Source organism: Mesoplodon bidens (assembly GCF_964165515.1).
Source record: "Mesoplodon bidens genome assembly, chromosome: 5".
NCBI classification, from domain to species: domain Eukaryota; kingdom Metazoa; phylum Chordata; class Mammalia; order Artiodactyla; family Ziphiidae; genus Mesoplodon; species Mesoplodon bidens.
In genome coordinates this window covers 102,677,531-102,691,810 of record NC_138161.1, presented here as the reverse complement: position 1 = coordinate 102,691,810, position 14,280 = coordinate 102,677,531, and the positions used below count along the sequence as shown (strand labels likewise).

Below are 14,280 nucleotides of genomic sequence, written 5' to 3'. Positions count from 1 at the left end.
AATTACAGGTACAGTGCTCTGGGTCCATAAACAGCACAGAGAGCCTAGAAATAGTCCGATACTAGATAAGAACATGAGCAAGCACCACAGACCAACCTGGGAAGAAAGGATTGTTTAGTCTCTGGTCTGAGCATACATAAACAGCAATTTGGGGAAGACAGGATTCAGTTCATCCCAAAATGAACTCTAAACAAACTTAAAAAAAATATTTTCAAAGAATATTTAATGATACATGAAAGCTCTATCAGTATAATGTTAACTGAAATTCAGAAAAAATACATTTTTTAGAATTCACATGTGAGAAAGAGAAAGGACAAAAAAAAAAATACACCCTGGATGGTAGAATAAGGAGTAATGAGGGTTTTCATTTTTTATAATTTTTTGGTATATTCCAAATTTCTAAAATGTACACGTGTTATTCTTAGAGTTGGAAAAAATTCTAAAAATATAATTTTTAAAAGCTAAAAATAGAACTCTATATTTGTTGGCTCTCTTCTTTCTGATGGAATGTAGAAAAATAACAAAGGAAAAGTTTAATAGTCAGTTGCATGAAAATTCCAACTTGTATACAATAAAAAATACGGTAGTAAAAAGGAAGATAAACTCAAGGTGTGCAAAGGGTTCAAACAGTAAAAGCCTCTAGAAATGAACAGGCAATCAACATGAACAGACAAATCACAAAACAGAAAATACAATTAATGAGCATATGAAATTATGATTACTCTTGAGAGAAACTCAAAAGAGATAACTGAACATTAAGATACTAGTTTGTAAAATTAACATTAGCCAGCAGTTTTCAAAATGATTAATACTCATTGCCAGGCAGATTGTAATGAAGTTGGTATATTTCAAGAGAGCAGTAGAAATTAATTTAACTTTTTAAGAAAGTAATCATGCCATAGAACTAAGAGCTCACGACTATGAACCAAGTTATTGTACTTCCAGGAAAAAAAACTGAATAAATAATTCAAAGGGAGAAAAGGTTATATATTTCAGTTTCCTCATATATAAAATAATTCCCTACCATACATGGCCGTGGTGAAAACTGGAAGAAGATTCATGAAGAATGAGTTTTATAAAGCAATATGCATGTACAAAAAGAAAAATAGCTTTCAGTTTCAAAATGATTTATAATGGTGAAAAATCTATGGTTAAAGGACTTCCCTGGCTGTCCCATGGTCAGACAGAACTTTGCCTTCCAAGGCAGGGGGTGCAGGTTCAATCCCTGATAAGGGAGCTAAGATCCCGCATGCCTCTCGGCCAAAAAACTAAAACATAAAACAGAAGCAATATTATAACCAATTCAATATCTCCAACAGTTTTGCCTAAATTACTCAACATAAAGAAAGTCAAACTGAAAGATGAGAATTTATCTCTTCTCAGTTTGCTCATCACCTGTTTTCAGGTCTCAACCATGTACATTTTTTCTAGATATTTGGACATGCATAACTTTTAGTCACAATGTGACTAAATATGTACAGGTAACATTCTGCGTTTCACTTTTTTGTTATAATATTTGAAGCATTTTATTTCATGTTGCTACTTAAATTCACACACCATTGTGTATATATTCTAACTGGTGGATGTAGCATATTATTTCCCTACTGCTGGAAGCTTAATTATTAACCTTTTCTCCTTTTGAATTATTTATTCAGTTTTATTTCCTGGAAGTACAATAACTTGGTTCATAGTCATGAGCTCTTAATTCTATGGCATGATTACTTTCTTAAAAAGTTAAATTAATTTTTACTCCCTCCCTAGCAGCCTCCTGGTAGAGTCCAAAAATAAAAAATGTCTCTGAAAGCTATCCCTCTTTTCATGTCATGTAACTTTCCTTTGAGGCAGGGGGTTTGTGATTATGCAAGCAGGATTACCATTTGTCTCCTCCTACCAAAAATGTAAACTCTGTAAGTGTTGGCCTTTCTTCACCACTACCCTCAGTGCCTAGATGCATGCCTGGCATATGGTAGGTACTCAATAGCTATTGGTTGAATGAATGAATGAAGAAAGTGTTGCCAGCCCTTAAGAGGTCTATGCTTACCTCAGACACCATTGAAGGACAGGGGTCTTTCTCAGCAGCCTCACTGAGAACACTTTGGGCAGTCATCGGCACTTTGGATGCCGCCTCTTGCCTGTATATGCTGCTTCACTGCCATTCCCTCAATGCATGAGCTGCTGGGGCATGAGACTTTTATTTGGGTTCAGTGCACAGACATCAGAGGGGTGCAGCAAACCCGTATCTTCCTCCCACACATCGCATCTGCTCGGAACAACTTACCCTCTAAGGAGATTAAAAATCACTCCCCACTGTTGATTTCCCAAAATCAACCAGTTGAAACAAGTGGTATAACTGTTGATCTATATCTGTTGTAGATGATGAGGGCCTTCCAAAAATAGTCACCGCTGCTCATGAGATAATAGCAGTGGTGATCTTCAACCAGCTATACAAGTGGTAACAGAATCCTCAACTCTCTGGGGGAGAAACTTTAGCACTCACGACAACAACAGCTACCAAGTATTTAATACTAGCTATGTTCAAAGCACTGACTATAGCTTAGGGGTTAAGAGTAAGAACTCTGGAATTAGACTGAGCTGGGCAAGAGTCCAAACTCTGCCTTTCCCCAGTTACATGACCCTGGACAAGCTACTCAACCCCCTAGAACTCAGCTTCTTTATCTGTAAAATGGGACTAATAATAACAGAGCCCATCTCATGGGATTATTTAAATAATCAAGTTAGATAAGACACCCAAAGGGATTGCAATAGGAACTGTGACAAAAATCATCCACGTCACTTCATTTACCCCTCCCCATCCCCTACTGTGTGGATACCACTACTATCCCCATTTTTACAAATGCGAGACTGAGACAGGTGTGACGGCAATTTGCCCAGAGTAACTCACTCGTGACACTCCAAATGTCCCATGCTCTTTCATGCCTTTGTAGCCCTGCACATGGAATGCCTTCTGATTGAAATGTCCTTTCCTGCCCTGTTCACACAGGGCCATGACCACTCAGCCTCCTATACCAGCTCAAGTGCCCCTGGACTCTGAAGCCTTTCTTGACCCCCACGGAGATTGTCACAGCTCCGCTGTGTCTGTGCTGGCTCTCATCAGACCACATGACACTTACTTGTTTGCAGGTCTGTCCCAACCTTTAAGATTATCTCTGGTCCTCTGCATTAAGCCAGGCTCTGCGCCATAACTGGGAAGTGCTCAGTCATGTTTGAATGAAAGAATGAGGCTAGCTCAGACACCACTCCTCCCGGTCCCCACGTCCTTCAGTTGTTAGAATCACCCCCACCACCTACCCATCCATCACCTTCAATTGCCGGAGTCCCCTTTACAGCACTACCGTAGCAGGTATTCATTCCATCTGGTGAGTACACTGAGTGACAGGAAATTCACCACCTCCCCAGGTTGCACATGGCTATGTGAGCAGCTCTGCCTCTTAGAAAGGTCTTAAAATGAAAAGAAATCAACCTCCCTGTGAAAATAAACCCAGCAGTTTAAGCTCAGCTCTCTGGAGCCATATAGACCCAGAATGAAAACCAGTAACACTTGCTGAGCCTGTGCTCAGCCCATGCTCAGTGCTGGGAACTCCACGTGCACCTACTCATTCCATCCTTGTGGCAACCCTGTGCAGACCACCTTGCTGCTGTATCTTCTCCTCCACCCAGGACAATCTTCCTCATTCCTTGAATATGTTAGCTCCCGGCTCACTAGAATTCTCTCCAACACTATTTCTGTCATAACTCTTGGTGGCATTAACAATCACTAATAGAATTATTCTAGTCAACTCCAATGACTGTGACCTCAGCAACTCACCCCCAGGGTCATAGCTTTGATCTTGTCATTTCCAAAAAACATACTCCCTTCATCAAGGGATGCCTCGATTTCAGGCATCCTTCTCTAATTACCACTCCTATCTCTGCAGCTTAGTCCAACCAGTACCCAACTCTATCAATCTTCTGTGTTTGATCCTACTACCTTCCCACTGTCTCTCACTTCCTCCTTGCCATCCTTTCCTTTCCTATCCAGCTTAAATTCCATGGTCAGTCATTCAGTTGACCTCTCTCATCACACATGTTTGGATAAACCCCAATCCTGGTTAAATCCAACTCTCTGTCCTACTCCACACCTGCAAGCAGGCAGCTGAACATGGCTAGAAAAAATCATGCAACGATGCTTAATGATGTCACTTCAAGTTCATGATCACTAACTGCAAATAGCTCCTTAATGCTCCACTGCAATGATATGCTACTTTTCCAGTCAATTCATCTGCCACTGTCCTAGAGGATTGTATGACTTCCTCCCCACTAAAAACTCCTCTTATCCTCACCCTTGCCTGATGAACTTGCTACTTACTCATAGAAAAAAAGGAAGCTACCAGAGTAGAACTTCCACACGCAGCTTTTGTACCACCCCTACTCACCTTACCTGCACTTATGCCCAAATGATCTCATTACTATGAATTAATTGGCTGCATCCAACACTTGCAATATCCAACATTTTTCCATAAATCCTACACATTCTTGTCTACTTAAAGACATTCTTAAAAATCCCCCCTTTTTCTTCTGCATCAATAGGTATCTTTCTCTCAAAGATCATGCTCATCAGCATATAGGTATGCTCTTATTTCTCCTATCTTTAAAAAAAGAAAAACAAACTCTCCTGATTGAGGCAGCCACCTCATGACCCAGATCAGTCTCAGCATCACTAACAATGGGACACCTAGACAGTTTTTGCCTTCTGAAGTGAGACAGTATGAAGCACATAGCACCACGAATGAAAATTTCTTGCCCAAAATGTTTAATCTGTAAGTGATCAAGCCTTTATATGCAATTCCAGTTTTTCGGAAATACAAGAGAAAGAAGAACAAGTTAAAAGACACCCTAATTTACCAGATATATCCAGAAAGCAGGACATTCTATAGAATAATTAAACTAGTTTCATCAACAAGTCAATGAGCACAAAAAACAAATGACTTAAAAAACACAAAAAAAACACAACAATCACATGCAGTCTGCAGACCTTTGGTTTGAACAGAACAACACTGGGGAGAAATGGGGGTATCTGAATATAGACTGGGTATTATATATGATATTAAGAAATCACTGTTAATTTTGGTAGGTTTAATAATAGTACTATTATGATTATATATGTGGTTATGTTAGGAAAAAAGTCCTACGCATTTGAAGTAGAGATGAAATTTACTTTAAAAATACTTTAGCCAGGGGCTTCCCTGGTGGCGCAGTGGTTGAGAGTCCGCCTGCCAATGCAGGGGACGTGGTTTTGTGCCCCGGTCCAGGAAGATCCTACATGCCGCGGAGCGGCTGGGCCCGTGAGCCATGGCTGCTGAGCCTGCGCGTCCGGAGCCTGTGCTCCGCAACGGGAGAGGCCACAACAGTGAGAGGCCTGCATACAGCAAAAAATAAATAAATAAATAAAAATACTTTAGCCAAAAAAAAAAACAAATATGAAAAAAATGCAGCATCATTTTTTTCAAATATATTCAAATTAAGCTATGTAAGGAACGAGAGTGATTTGCAGACTCTTCTTGACAATATCATTTGGGATTAGGGAGCGTTTGAAAGAGTGTGAAGAAAAAACTTACGTTGACAATGTTTTCGTGTTACTGAAAGAATTAACTGAAAAAGATACATGACATTACAAAAGTCACATATTTAGCCATTACATGAGGTCTAAATAAACTCCATTTCCCTGTCCCTCCAACAAAACCTCTTGACCTCATTTCACTTCCCCTGCTCCTTTTCTTCCCTCTACAGTAGAACTCCTTGAAAGAACTATCTGTAGTCACTGTTTCCAATTTCCCTCTTCCCATTCTCACTTGAACCAACTCCATCAAGCCTTCCTCATCTTGATGAAACTGCTCTTGTCATGTCCCCAAAGACCTCCGTGACCTCCATGCTACCAAGCAAATGGTCAGGGCTGAGTCTTTATCTCACTCAGCCCATCAGCCGTACTTTACACAGTTGGTCACTTCCCCCTTCTGGCTTCCAAAACCCACACCCTTTTGGGTTTTCTCCACTCACTGGTCACTCCTCCTCAGCTGTCTCTGATGCTGGTTCCTCCTCATCTCCCCTACCTCTACACACCGAAGTGCCCCAGGTTCTGGACTTTGTTCTAGCGACACTTGCTTTCTACTGGATGTGGGCACCTTGTGATCTGTTCCCCCTCTACTCAGCCTGTAGTTTGCAATCAAAACACATTTGTTGACGTGCAGTAAAATGAGTTCGGAAGCAGTTTCTGTTGCTGAGTTTCTACAGAAAGGACGTCCCTAATAATTAAAAGCAAAAGCAAAATAGTAGGGCTGGGGTTGGGAGACAGTAGAATAAAACACTGTGTTCACGTCACTATTTAGACTATCCTCTATAATCTGTAGAGGGGAGGCAGCATTGCAGAGAACAATGATGATCAGATGTAGAGCACATTATTAAAATTACTTGGTAAAATGCAGATTCCTGAATTCTACCTCAGTCATTCTGTTCCAAGTGATCTGGGATGGGGCTCAGAAACCTGCATTTAGCAAGCACCCCCAAGTGATTCTGATGCAATCAGAAGTGCTAGTCTGAGAAAGCTTTATCTAGATCCAGGATGGGAAAAGTATAGAAATTGGGTGTAATCAACTTTTATAGTAATTTGAAAGAGTAATTTTATGCCTGATGAATCTAATAATTTTAAAAATATGGCTTGTATTTTAAATGTCTTTTTCAGTTCATTATTCTAATAACTCCCTTTTATTGTATTTTTTAAGTTATTGAAGCATGAGAGGTTGGGGAAGAAACCCAGTCCTCTACCAACAATAGTTTGAGAAGCTCAAGCTTTGGAGAAAGACCTCAGGCTCTGGCATCTCAAAAGCCCAGAGTCAAATCCTGGCTTTTCTGTCAGTTGCATGATGTTAGACCCGTTTGGTCAACTTCTGTGAGCCTGTGTCTTCATCTGTGAAGTATGGATAATAATACTTTAAAATTTGCCTCTGGGGCTTCCCTGGTGGCGCAGTGGTTGAGAATCTGCCTGCCGATGCAGGGGACACGGGTTCGAGCCCTGGTCTGGGAAGATCCCACATGCCACGGAGCAACTAGGCCCATGAGCCACAACTACTGAGCCTGCGCGTCTGGAGCTTGTGCTCCACAACAAGAGAGGCTGAGACAGTGAAAGGCCCGTGCACCGTGATGAAGAATGGCCCCCGCTCGCCGCAACTAGAGAAAAGCCCTCGCACAGAAACGAAGACCCAACACAGCCATTAATAAATAAATAAAATAAATAAATTTATTAAAAAAAATTTGCCTCTGCAGGGTTGTGCTGACAATTTACTGATAGACTTTATCACTTTGTTCTGGCTAAGAATTATTATACTTTTACCACGTGCTGAGTATTTTACAAACGGTAAAGTTCCTGTAATTGGGTAAAACTCATTTAATCCCTGCGGCAACAATAGTGCTTGAGGTGGGTGCCACTGGCTCACCTCCCAGGGGCTCCAGCAGAGCTGGTCCAGGCTGCTGTCAGAAACAGCCTACCAGCTCCTGGCCACCTACCTACCAGTGGGAGCCGGCATAGGTCAAAACATTAGTAGTTGTATCAAAACATTTCTGACAAGTCCCAGTTTTACTCAAAAGGACAGAAAAAGTCAGATAAGCACCGGAAACCAATCTGTAGTTGGTGAATTTGAGAAGGGAGTGAAAGGAGACCATAAGAGACTTTGCCAGGTGCCTGAGTGGCTGCGTTGACAAGTGTTTACCTGAGGACCAGCCCCGCCGCCAGGCTAAAGGGAGGGGGAAATCCTGCCAGAGCAGAGCCCCGAAGATAAAGGGGCCTTCATTCCTGCCTGCCCAGGCTGTTCCAGACCCAGGCTGCAAAAAAAAAAACAAACAAAAAAAACCCCATCTCTTAACAGAGATTAGATCTTTTACCCAGCCAGGCAGGCACTGAAGGAGAAGACTGTGAAACGGCCGAGTACATTTCCCTGAGGTTATCTAAAAATGTGGAGAACAGAACTTTTTCTGTGCAGGATGTTGAGTCCCCACCACAGACAGGGCAGCTGCTCCTCGGTCCTGGATCAGAGCCAGCCACTCAGAGCAGGTAGGGAGAGCTCTGGACTCAGGACTAAGGGAGCCAGGGCAAAGAAAAACCACAGGCCATTGGCCTGTGCTTTGTCTTCAACCTTGTGCCTTTAGCGGACATGTACTTGTAGCGATTTTTGCCTTCCAATTTGACAGGTGCCTGGCGGAAAGCAGACACTTCACACCCCATCAGCTCCCTTTCTGTATGATGCCCACTCCCCAGTACAAGCAGTAGAAGCCCCAGCCCCAGCAGGTATCCCCCAGTCTTACCAGCTAAGACCACCCTGCTCCACTCCAACAGTCAGGGGTAAGCCGAGGAGGAAGGAACAAAAAAGGGCCCAGAAGGAGGGCTGAATAAACACCATGCTCCTCCCAAGCAATAGACCCACCCACCTCTCTCCGCCACACTCCACAGAGACGTAGAGAGGAAAGAAAATAGGCCTCTTTCCTCCTCAGAAAGAACTGTTTCACATTTGTATTATGGAAGTTTTTACACATACAAAAAGGTACAGAGGGCTTCGCTGGAGGCACAGTGGTTGGGTATCCGCCTGCCAACGCAGGGGACACAGGTTCGAGCCCTGGTCTGGGAAGATCCCACATGCTGCGGAGCAACTAGGCTCATGAGCCACAACTACTGAGCCTGCGCTCTAGAGCCCACGAGCCACAATTACTGAGCCCACGTGCCACAACTACTGAAGTCCGCCCGCCTAGAGTCTGTGCTCCACAGCAAGAGAAGCTACCGCAGTGAGAAGCCCGTGCACTGCAACCAAGAGTAGCCCCCTCTTGCCGCAACTAGAGAAAGCTCGCACGCAGTAACGAAGACCCAACACAGCCAAAAATTAAAAACAAAATAAAAAAATGAAAAGGTACAGAGGATAGCATGATGAGCCTCCATGTTTTCATAATCCAGCTCCAAATATTATCAACATTTTGCTAATCTCGTTTCATTAATCCCGCATCCCCCTTTCTTTCTTGGAATAATTTAAAGCAAACACCAGACTTCATGTCAGTTACCCCCCCACCAGCTCTTCCCAACTGGCGTGCCATGAGAAAATTAAGCCTGAATGTCCTAAGACGTCCACTTATGTAATGAATTAACTTACCTCCCTGGTATCTAGAACAGTATTAGCTATGTACCATCCTTGGGAAAACTGAGAACATAGGCCCTCAAAATCATTTTCTGCAGAGCTGAATTCTCTATAATAGTACTCCCCCACACCTCCCACATGTTGGGTTCTGCCAGAGAATACATGAGAACACATACACAACAAACACACACACCCACATACATGACCACGATGCCATTATCACCCAATATCCACTCCACTTTCAAATTTTTACTAATTCTCTCAAAAATGTCTTTTACACTAATTTCCTTGAATGAGGATCCAAACAAGGTAAGCACATTTTGTTTGGATGATATGCCACTCTCAACTCTCTTTTAATCTATAACAATTCCCCACTCCCTTATTTTTTCTTTTTCATGATATTAAATTTGTTGAAAAAACTAAGTCATTTGTCCTATGGAATGTGCCATGTACTGAATCTGGCTGACGACTTCCTCATGGTATTAACTTACTCCCCTTTGCTCTGTTTCCTGTGAACTTAGTGTTCGATTTCAAGGCTTCTTGAGATTCAGTGGTTTCCAGTTCAGTGGTTCTCCCAATGTTTTTATATCTAAGAGGAGCTAAGCCTTGGTCATCTAAGGAAGTTTGGGGTAGGGAAATGAACAGGGAGGCCTCCGTGTTGCAGTGGCCCCAGAGCTTATAAGAACAACATACTCTGATACTCATAATAGGTTCATTCATCCAGCAAATGCTTATTTTCTATGGTGAGCCAAAGTGGAGATGCAGAAAAAGTTTCGACAGTGCAGAAACCAGCCAGAAATCTAACCCCCCAGAATATGCCTTCCAGTGAGAGGGTAAGTGAAGAGGAAAACAAAGTAAACACATATGTAGTGTTTGTAAGGAGATAATTGCTACCCAGAAAATTAAAGCAGGGAAGATGGAGAGGGACAGTGGGGCTGGGGGTATGCATTTTAAATTAGACATTCAGAGAAAGCCTAACTGAGAAGGCATTTGAGCAAACATTAGAGGGAAGTGAAGGAGGGCTCATGCAGATTTTTGAGGGAAGAGAGTTCCAAGTGGAGGGAACAGCAAAATCCCTAGGCAGAGGCATGCCTGACCTGTTTGAAGAATAGGACGGAGGCCTGGAGGACAGAGGTGGAGGAGGAGAGCAGCAGAAGAGGAGGGCAGGGAAGTAGTAAGTACAGAGCACGGAGGGTCTTCGACTGGTGTGAGAACTCTAGCTCTCACTCTAAATAAGATTTGGCTGACCTATGTTTGAAAGGGATCATTCTGGCTGCTACACTGAGAATCAACTGTGGTAGGTGGCAGGTTGGGGAAGGTTAAAGAAAGAAAGACCTTTCTAGAGGCTATTGCAACAACTCAGGTGAGGAAGGCCCAGGAACCCATTTACTGAGCTCTTACTGGGTGCTAGCATTTTATGTTACCAAATTTAATTCTTACCACCACCCAGTGGGGTGGGGTATTAATGATCCTCTTTGATGAGTGAAGAAACTGAGGCTCAGAGAGTTTAAGCCATATGCTTAAGATATTACAAATGGTCAAAACTGGAATGCAAGCCAGACTGTTCTAACTTGCAAGCCTGGTCCAGCTTTCCAACATATATCTCTCTACTCAGGGCCCCTGAAATGGCCCCTGAGTGCCTCTCTGCTTTACCAGGTCAACTAGAGTTGCCAGTGACCATCTTGGACCTTCTGGTGACATCACTTTATATATATAAGATGTTATGGAGAAACCTGAACAAACTTTTTAGCCAACCCATACTTTGCCCCGATCCCGACCTCCTTAACCTCTCAGTGTGCAAACTTCACCCTCATCTGTACTTTAGAACCCAAACTTTCTGTCCCTAGACTAGAAACCTTGACACCATATTGCCCTTGGCTAACCATAATACCTCCAAGAAGCAGTCTGTGTGTCCTGGCCTCCAAAAATCTCCCTGTAATGGGTTCCCGTTTCTTTATGACCAAGAACTCTTAATTTGTGTCACCTGAGTTGCCACTTAATTCTGCAATGACTCCTCTTCCTGTTTCTTCATGTCAGTGAGGAAACACTGGCCGCCTGACAGAAGATGTGCTCTCTGCCATATAGAGTTGTTGCTTAAAGTGGTGACCCAGCCGGGGATTAGATTTTTCAGCAAGTGTGCATACACACACACCCTGCATCTAAGTGGAACTGGGACTGTTTGACTAGTTATCAGCAATAAAATGTGAGCAAAAATAACGTGTCACTTCTGGGCAAGGTAAGAAGTGAGTTTATTTGTTGTGAGTCTATTTGTTTACTGTAACTAAATGAGCTACTAAGTAGAGACTTTATTTCTACTGGTCTAAGTAGAATTCTGAGAATTCATCAGAATTTTCAGTATAGATTTTTCACCATCCACACAGTTCTCTCTTCATCCCAGCATGACATTAGCACAGTGAAATAACAGAAGCGCCCCTTAATTTAGCCAAAGCCACCGGTTCCTAAATTCTTCCACATCTAGTACATCTTGTATTTGTTTCCCCGTGCTATGATCCTCAAGTTTTGAAATTGTTGTCAGCCAAATTTAACTAATAATTTGAGTTCCCGTTTGTTATCAAATGGACAAGGATGTTGTTGCCAATAAGAGGTTCTAACCAGCATGAGATTGTCATTGTTATCACCATCAGGTGATACAAGTTCAGACTTAATACAAAGAAACTTGATGATTTCCTTGGCCTGTGCAGGTTTGTTGGGATAAATGTGCTTCTCCTGTCTGGCTTTCTGAAATTCTGAAAGTGTCTGGTGGGTCTCTGGAAACCCTGGGCAAAGAATTCTGGTTTGTCCATGGCCTGAAACTTACCCCAATAAAATGAGAACTTTCTGATCCCAGCTGGCCTCCTAAAAAACAGGTTCTACTGGTTGGCTAGATATGGAAGGATGTTTCAAAAAAAAAAAAAAAAGCCTACCCCCATCTGTACCCAACTAGGCAAAATTAAGGCACTCTTAAGTTTATCCAGAAAAATCTGGCTCCTAAGTGCTTAAAAATCAGGAGAACAGGGTTTCCCTGGTGGCGCAGTGGTTGAGAGTCCGCCTGCCGATGCAGGGGACGTGGGTTTGTGCCCCGGTCCAGGAAGATCCCACATGCCGTGGAGCGGCTAGGCCCGTGAGCTATGGCCGCTGAGCCTGCGCATCCAGAGCCTGTGCTCCACAACGGGAGAGGCCACAACAGTGAGAGGCCCGCGTACCGCAAAAAAAAAAAAAAAAAAAAAAATCAGGAGAACAGCAATGTAAAACCAGAATTTTAGTGACTGCCAAATCAAACAGACACAAGCCTCCCTCCCCATCACCTCAGCTCTCAGCAGTTGAATGCAAAGCAGCAGTTACATCAGAAAGATCCTCCCCAGGGACAGAATAGCAGTACTGTCAGAGCTGGGCAGGGTAATTAGCTACCCAGAATTCTCATGTGCTGAAGAGCAAAGGAGGACCAAATGGCAACAACGCAGGAGGGAAAAGAGTTCTATTGAAAGACCAAAGACTAAATTTTCTCTAAAATCTTGGCAACAAGAGTCTGATGACCTACATCTCTCTCTTCAAACCCCAGTTTAACTATCTTTAGTGAGAACAACGATATCTGCTAATGTTGTCTTAAACATATTTTCCTCCAGAAACTCCTCAGCTGGGTATTGTGTCAGGGGCTGTTTGTTATTTCCTTCCATGTAGTTTTACCTGTTGGGCAGGAGGAAGTCAGGGCCAGAGTTCCTTAACATTTTCTAAATACCAGTATCATTGAAGTGATTGGCCTCTCCTTAAGGTCACCAAGGTGACAAGAGTTTACTCCTCTCACCTTAGCAAATTGATCTCTTTAGGCAGTCCAAGGCCAAATAGGCCACATGCAAAGAGAAAAGGGAAGAGAATATAGAAGAGAAAGAATTTGATCAAGTCTGTCCTCAGAGGTGCTCCCCACCCCTAGTCCCATAGCCATGAAGTTCAGTGGGGGTGAAGGAAACCACTTAAAACAGTGCTTCTCCATCTTGCCTGAGCATTAACAGCACTTAGGAAGCATTTTAAAAATATAGATGCCTTACCCATGACATTTTTCACACAACTAGAATAAATAATCATAAAATTTATATGGAACCACAAAAGACATAGAATTGCCAAAGCAATCCTGAGGAAAAAGAACAGAGTTGGAGGCACAACGCTTCTAGACTTCAGACAATACTACAAAGCTACAGTAATAAAAACAGCACAGTATTGGCATGAAAACAGACCTATGGATCAATGAAACAGAATAGAGAGCCCATAAATAAACCCACACACTTAGGGTCAATTAATCTTTGACAAAGAAGGCAAGAATATATAATGGGGCAAAGACAGTCTCTTCAGCAAGTGGTATTGGGAAAGCTGGACAGCCTCACATAAATCAATGAAGTTAGAACACACCCTCATACAGTACACAAAATAAACTAAAAATGGTTTAAAGACATAAATATAAGGCATTACACCTTAAAACTTTTATAAGAGAACATAGGCAAAACATTCTCTGACATAAATCTTAGCACTGTTTTTTTTAGGTCAGTCTCCCAAGGCAATAGAAATAAAAGCAAAAATAAACAAATGGGACCTAATCAAACTTATAAGCTTTTGCACAGCAAAGGAAACCACAAACAAAGCAAAAAGACAACCTACAGAATGGGAGAGAATATTTGCAAATGATGTGACCAACAGGGACTTAATTTCCAAAATATGTAAGCAACTCATACAACTCAATAACAAAACAAACAACCCAATCAAAAAATGGGCAGAAGACCTAAACAGACATTTCTCCAAAGAAGATATACAGATGGCCAATAGGCACATGAAAAAATGCTCAACATTGCTAATTATTAGAGAAATGCAAATCAAAACTGCAATGAGGTATCACCTCATATCAGTCAGAATGGCCATCATCAAAAAGTCAACAAATTATAAATGCTGAAGAGGGTGTGGAGAAAAGGGAACCATCCTACACTGTTGGTAGGAATGAAAATTGGTGCAGCCACTACTGAAAATGGTTAAAACTAAAAATAGAGTTACCATATGATCCAACAATCCCACTCTTGGACATATATCCAGACAAAACTATAATTCGAAAAGATACATGCACCCCAAT

General features: G+C 42.2%; 1 protein-coding gene across 6 annotated transcripts in view; it reads right to left on the bottom strand.

Annotated features, from left to right (window-relative positions):
- Positions 1-14,280, bottom strand: part of ST6GAL1 (ST6 beta-galactoside alpha-2,6-sialyltransferase 1) — a 152,087-nt gene that overhangs the window by 51,982 nt on the left and 85,825 nt on the right. Inside the window, exon 1 of one of the 6 annotated variants that reach the window (XM_081234327.1) lies at positions 2,042-2,059. The exons of the other annotated variants lie outside the window; for them this stretch is intronic. The gene's annotated coding sequence lies outside the window, so the exon portion shown is untranslated. Of the gene's footprint in view, positions 1-2,041; positions 2,060-14,280 lie in introns of those variants that run through there. 6 annotated transcript variants of the gene reach the window in all.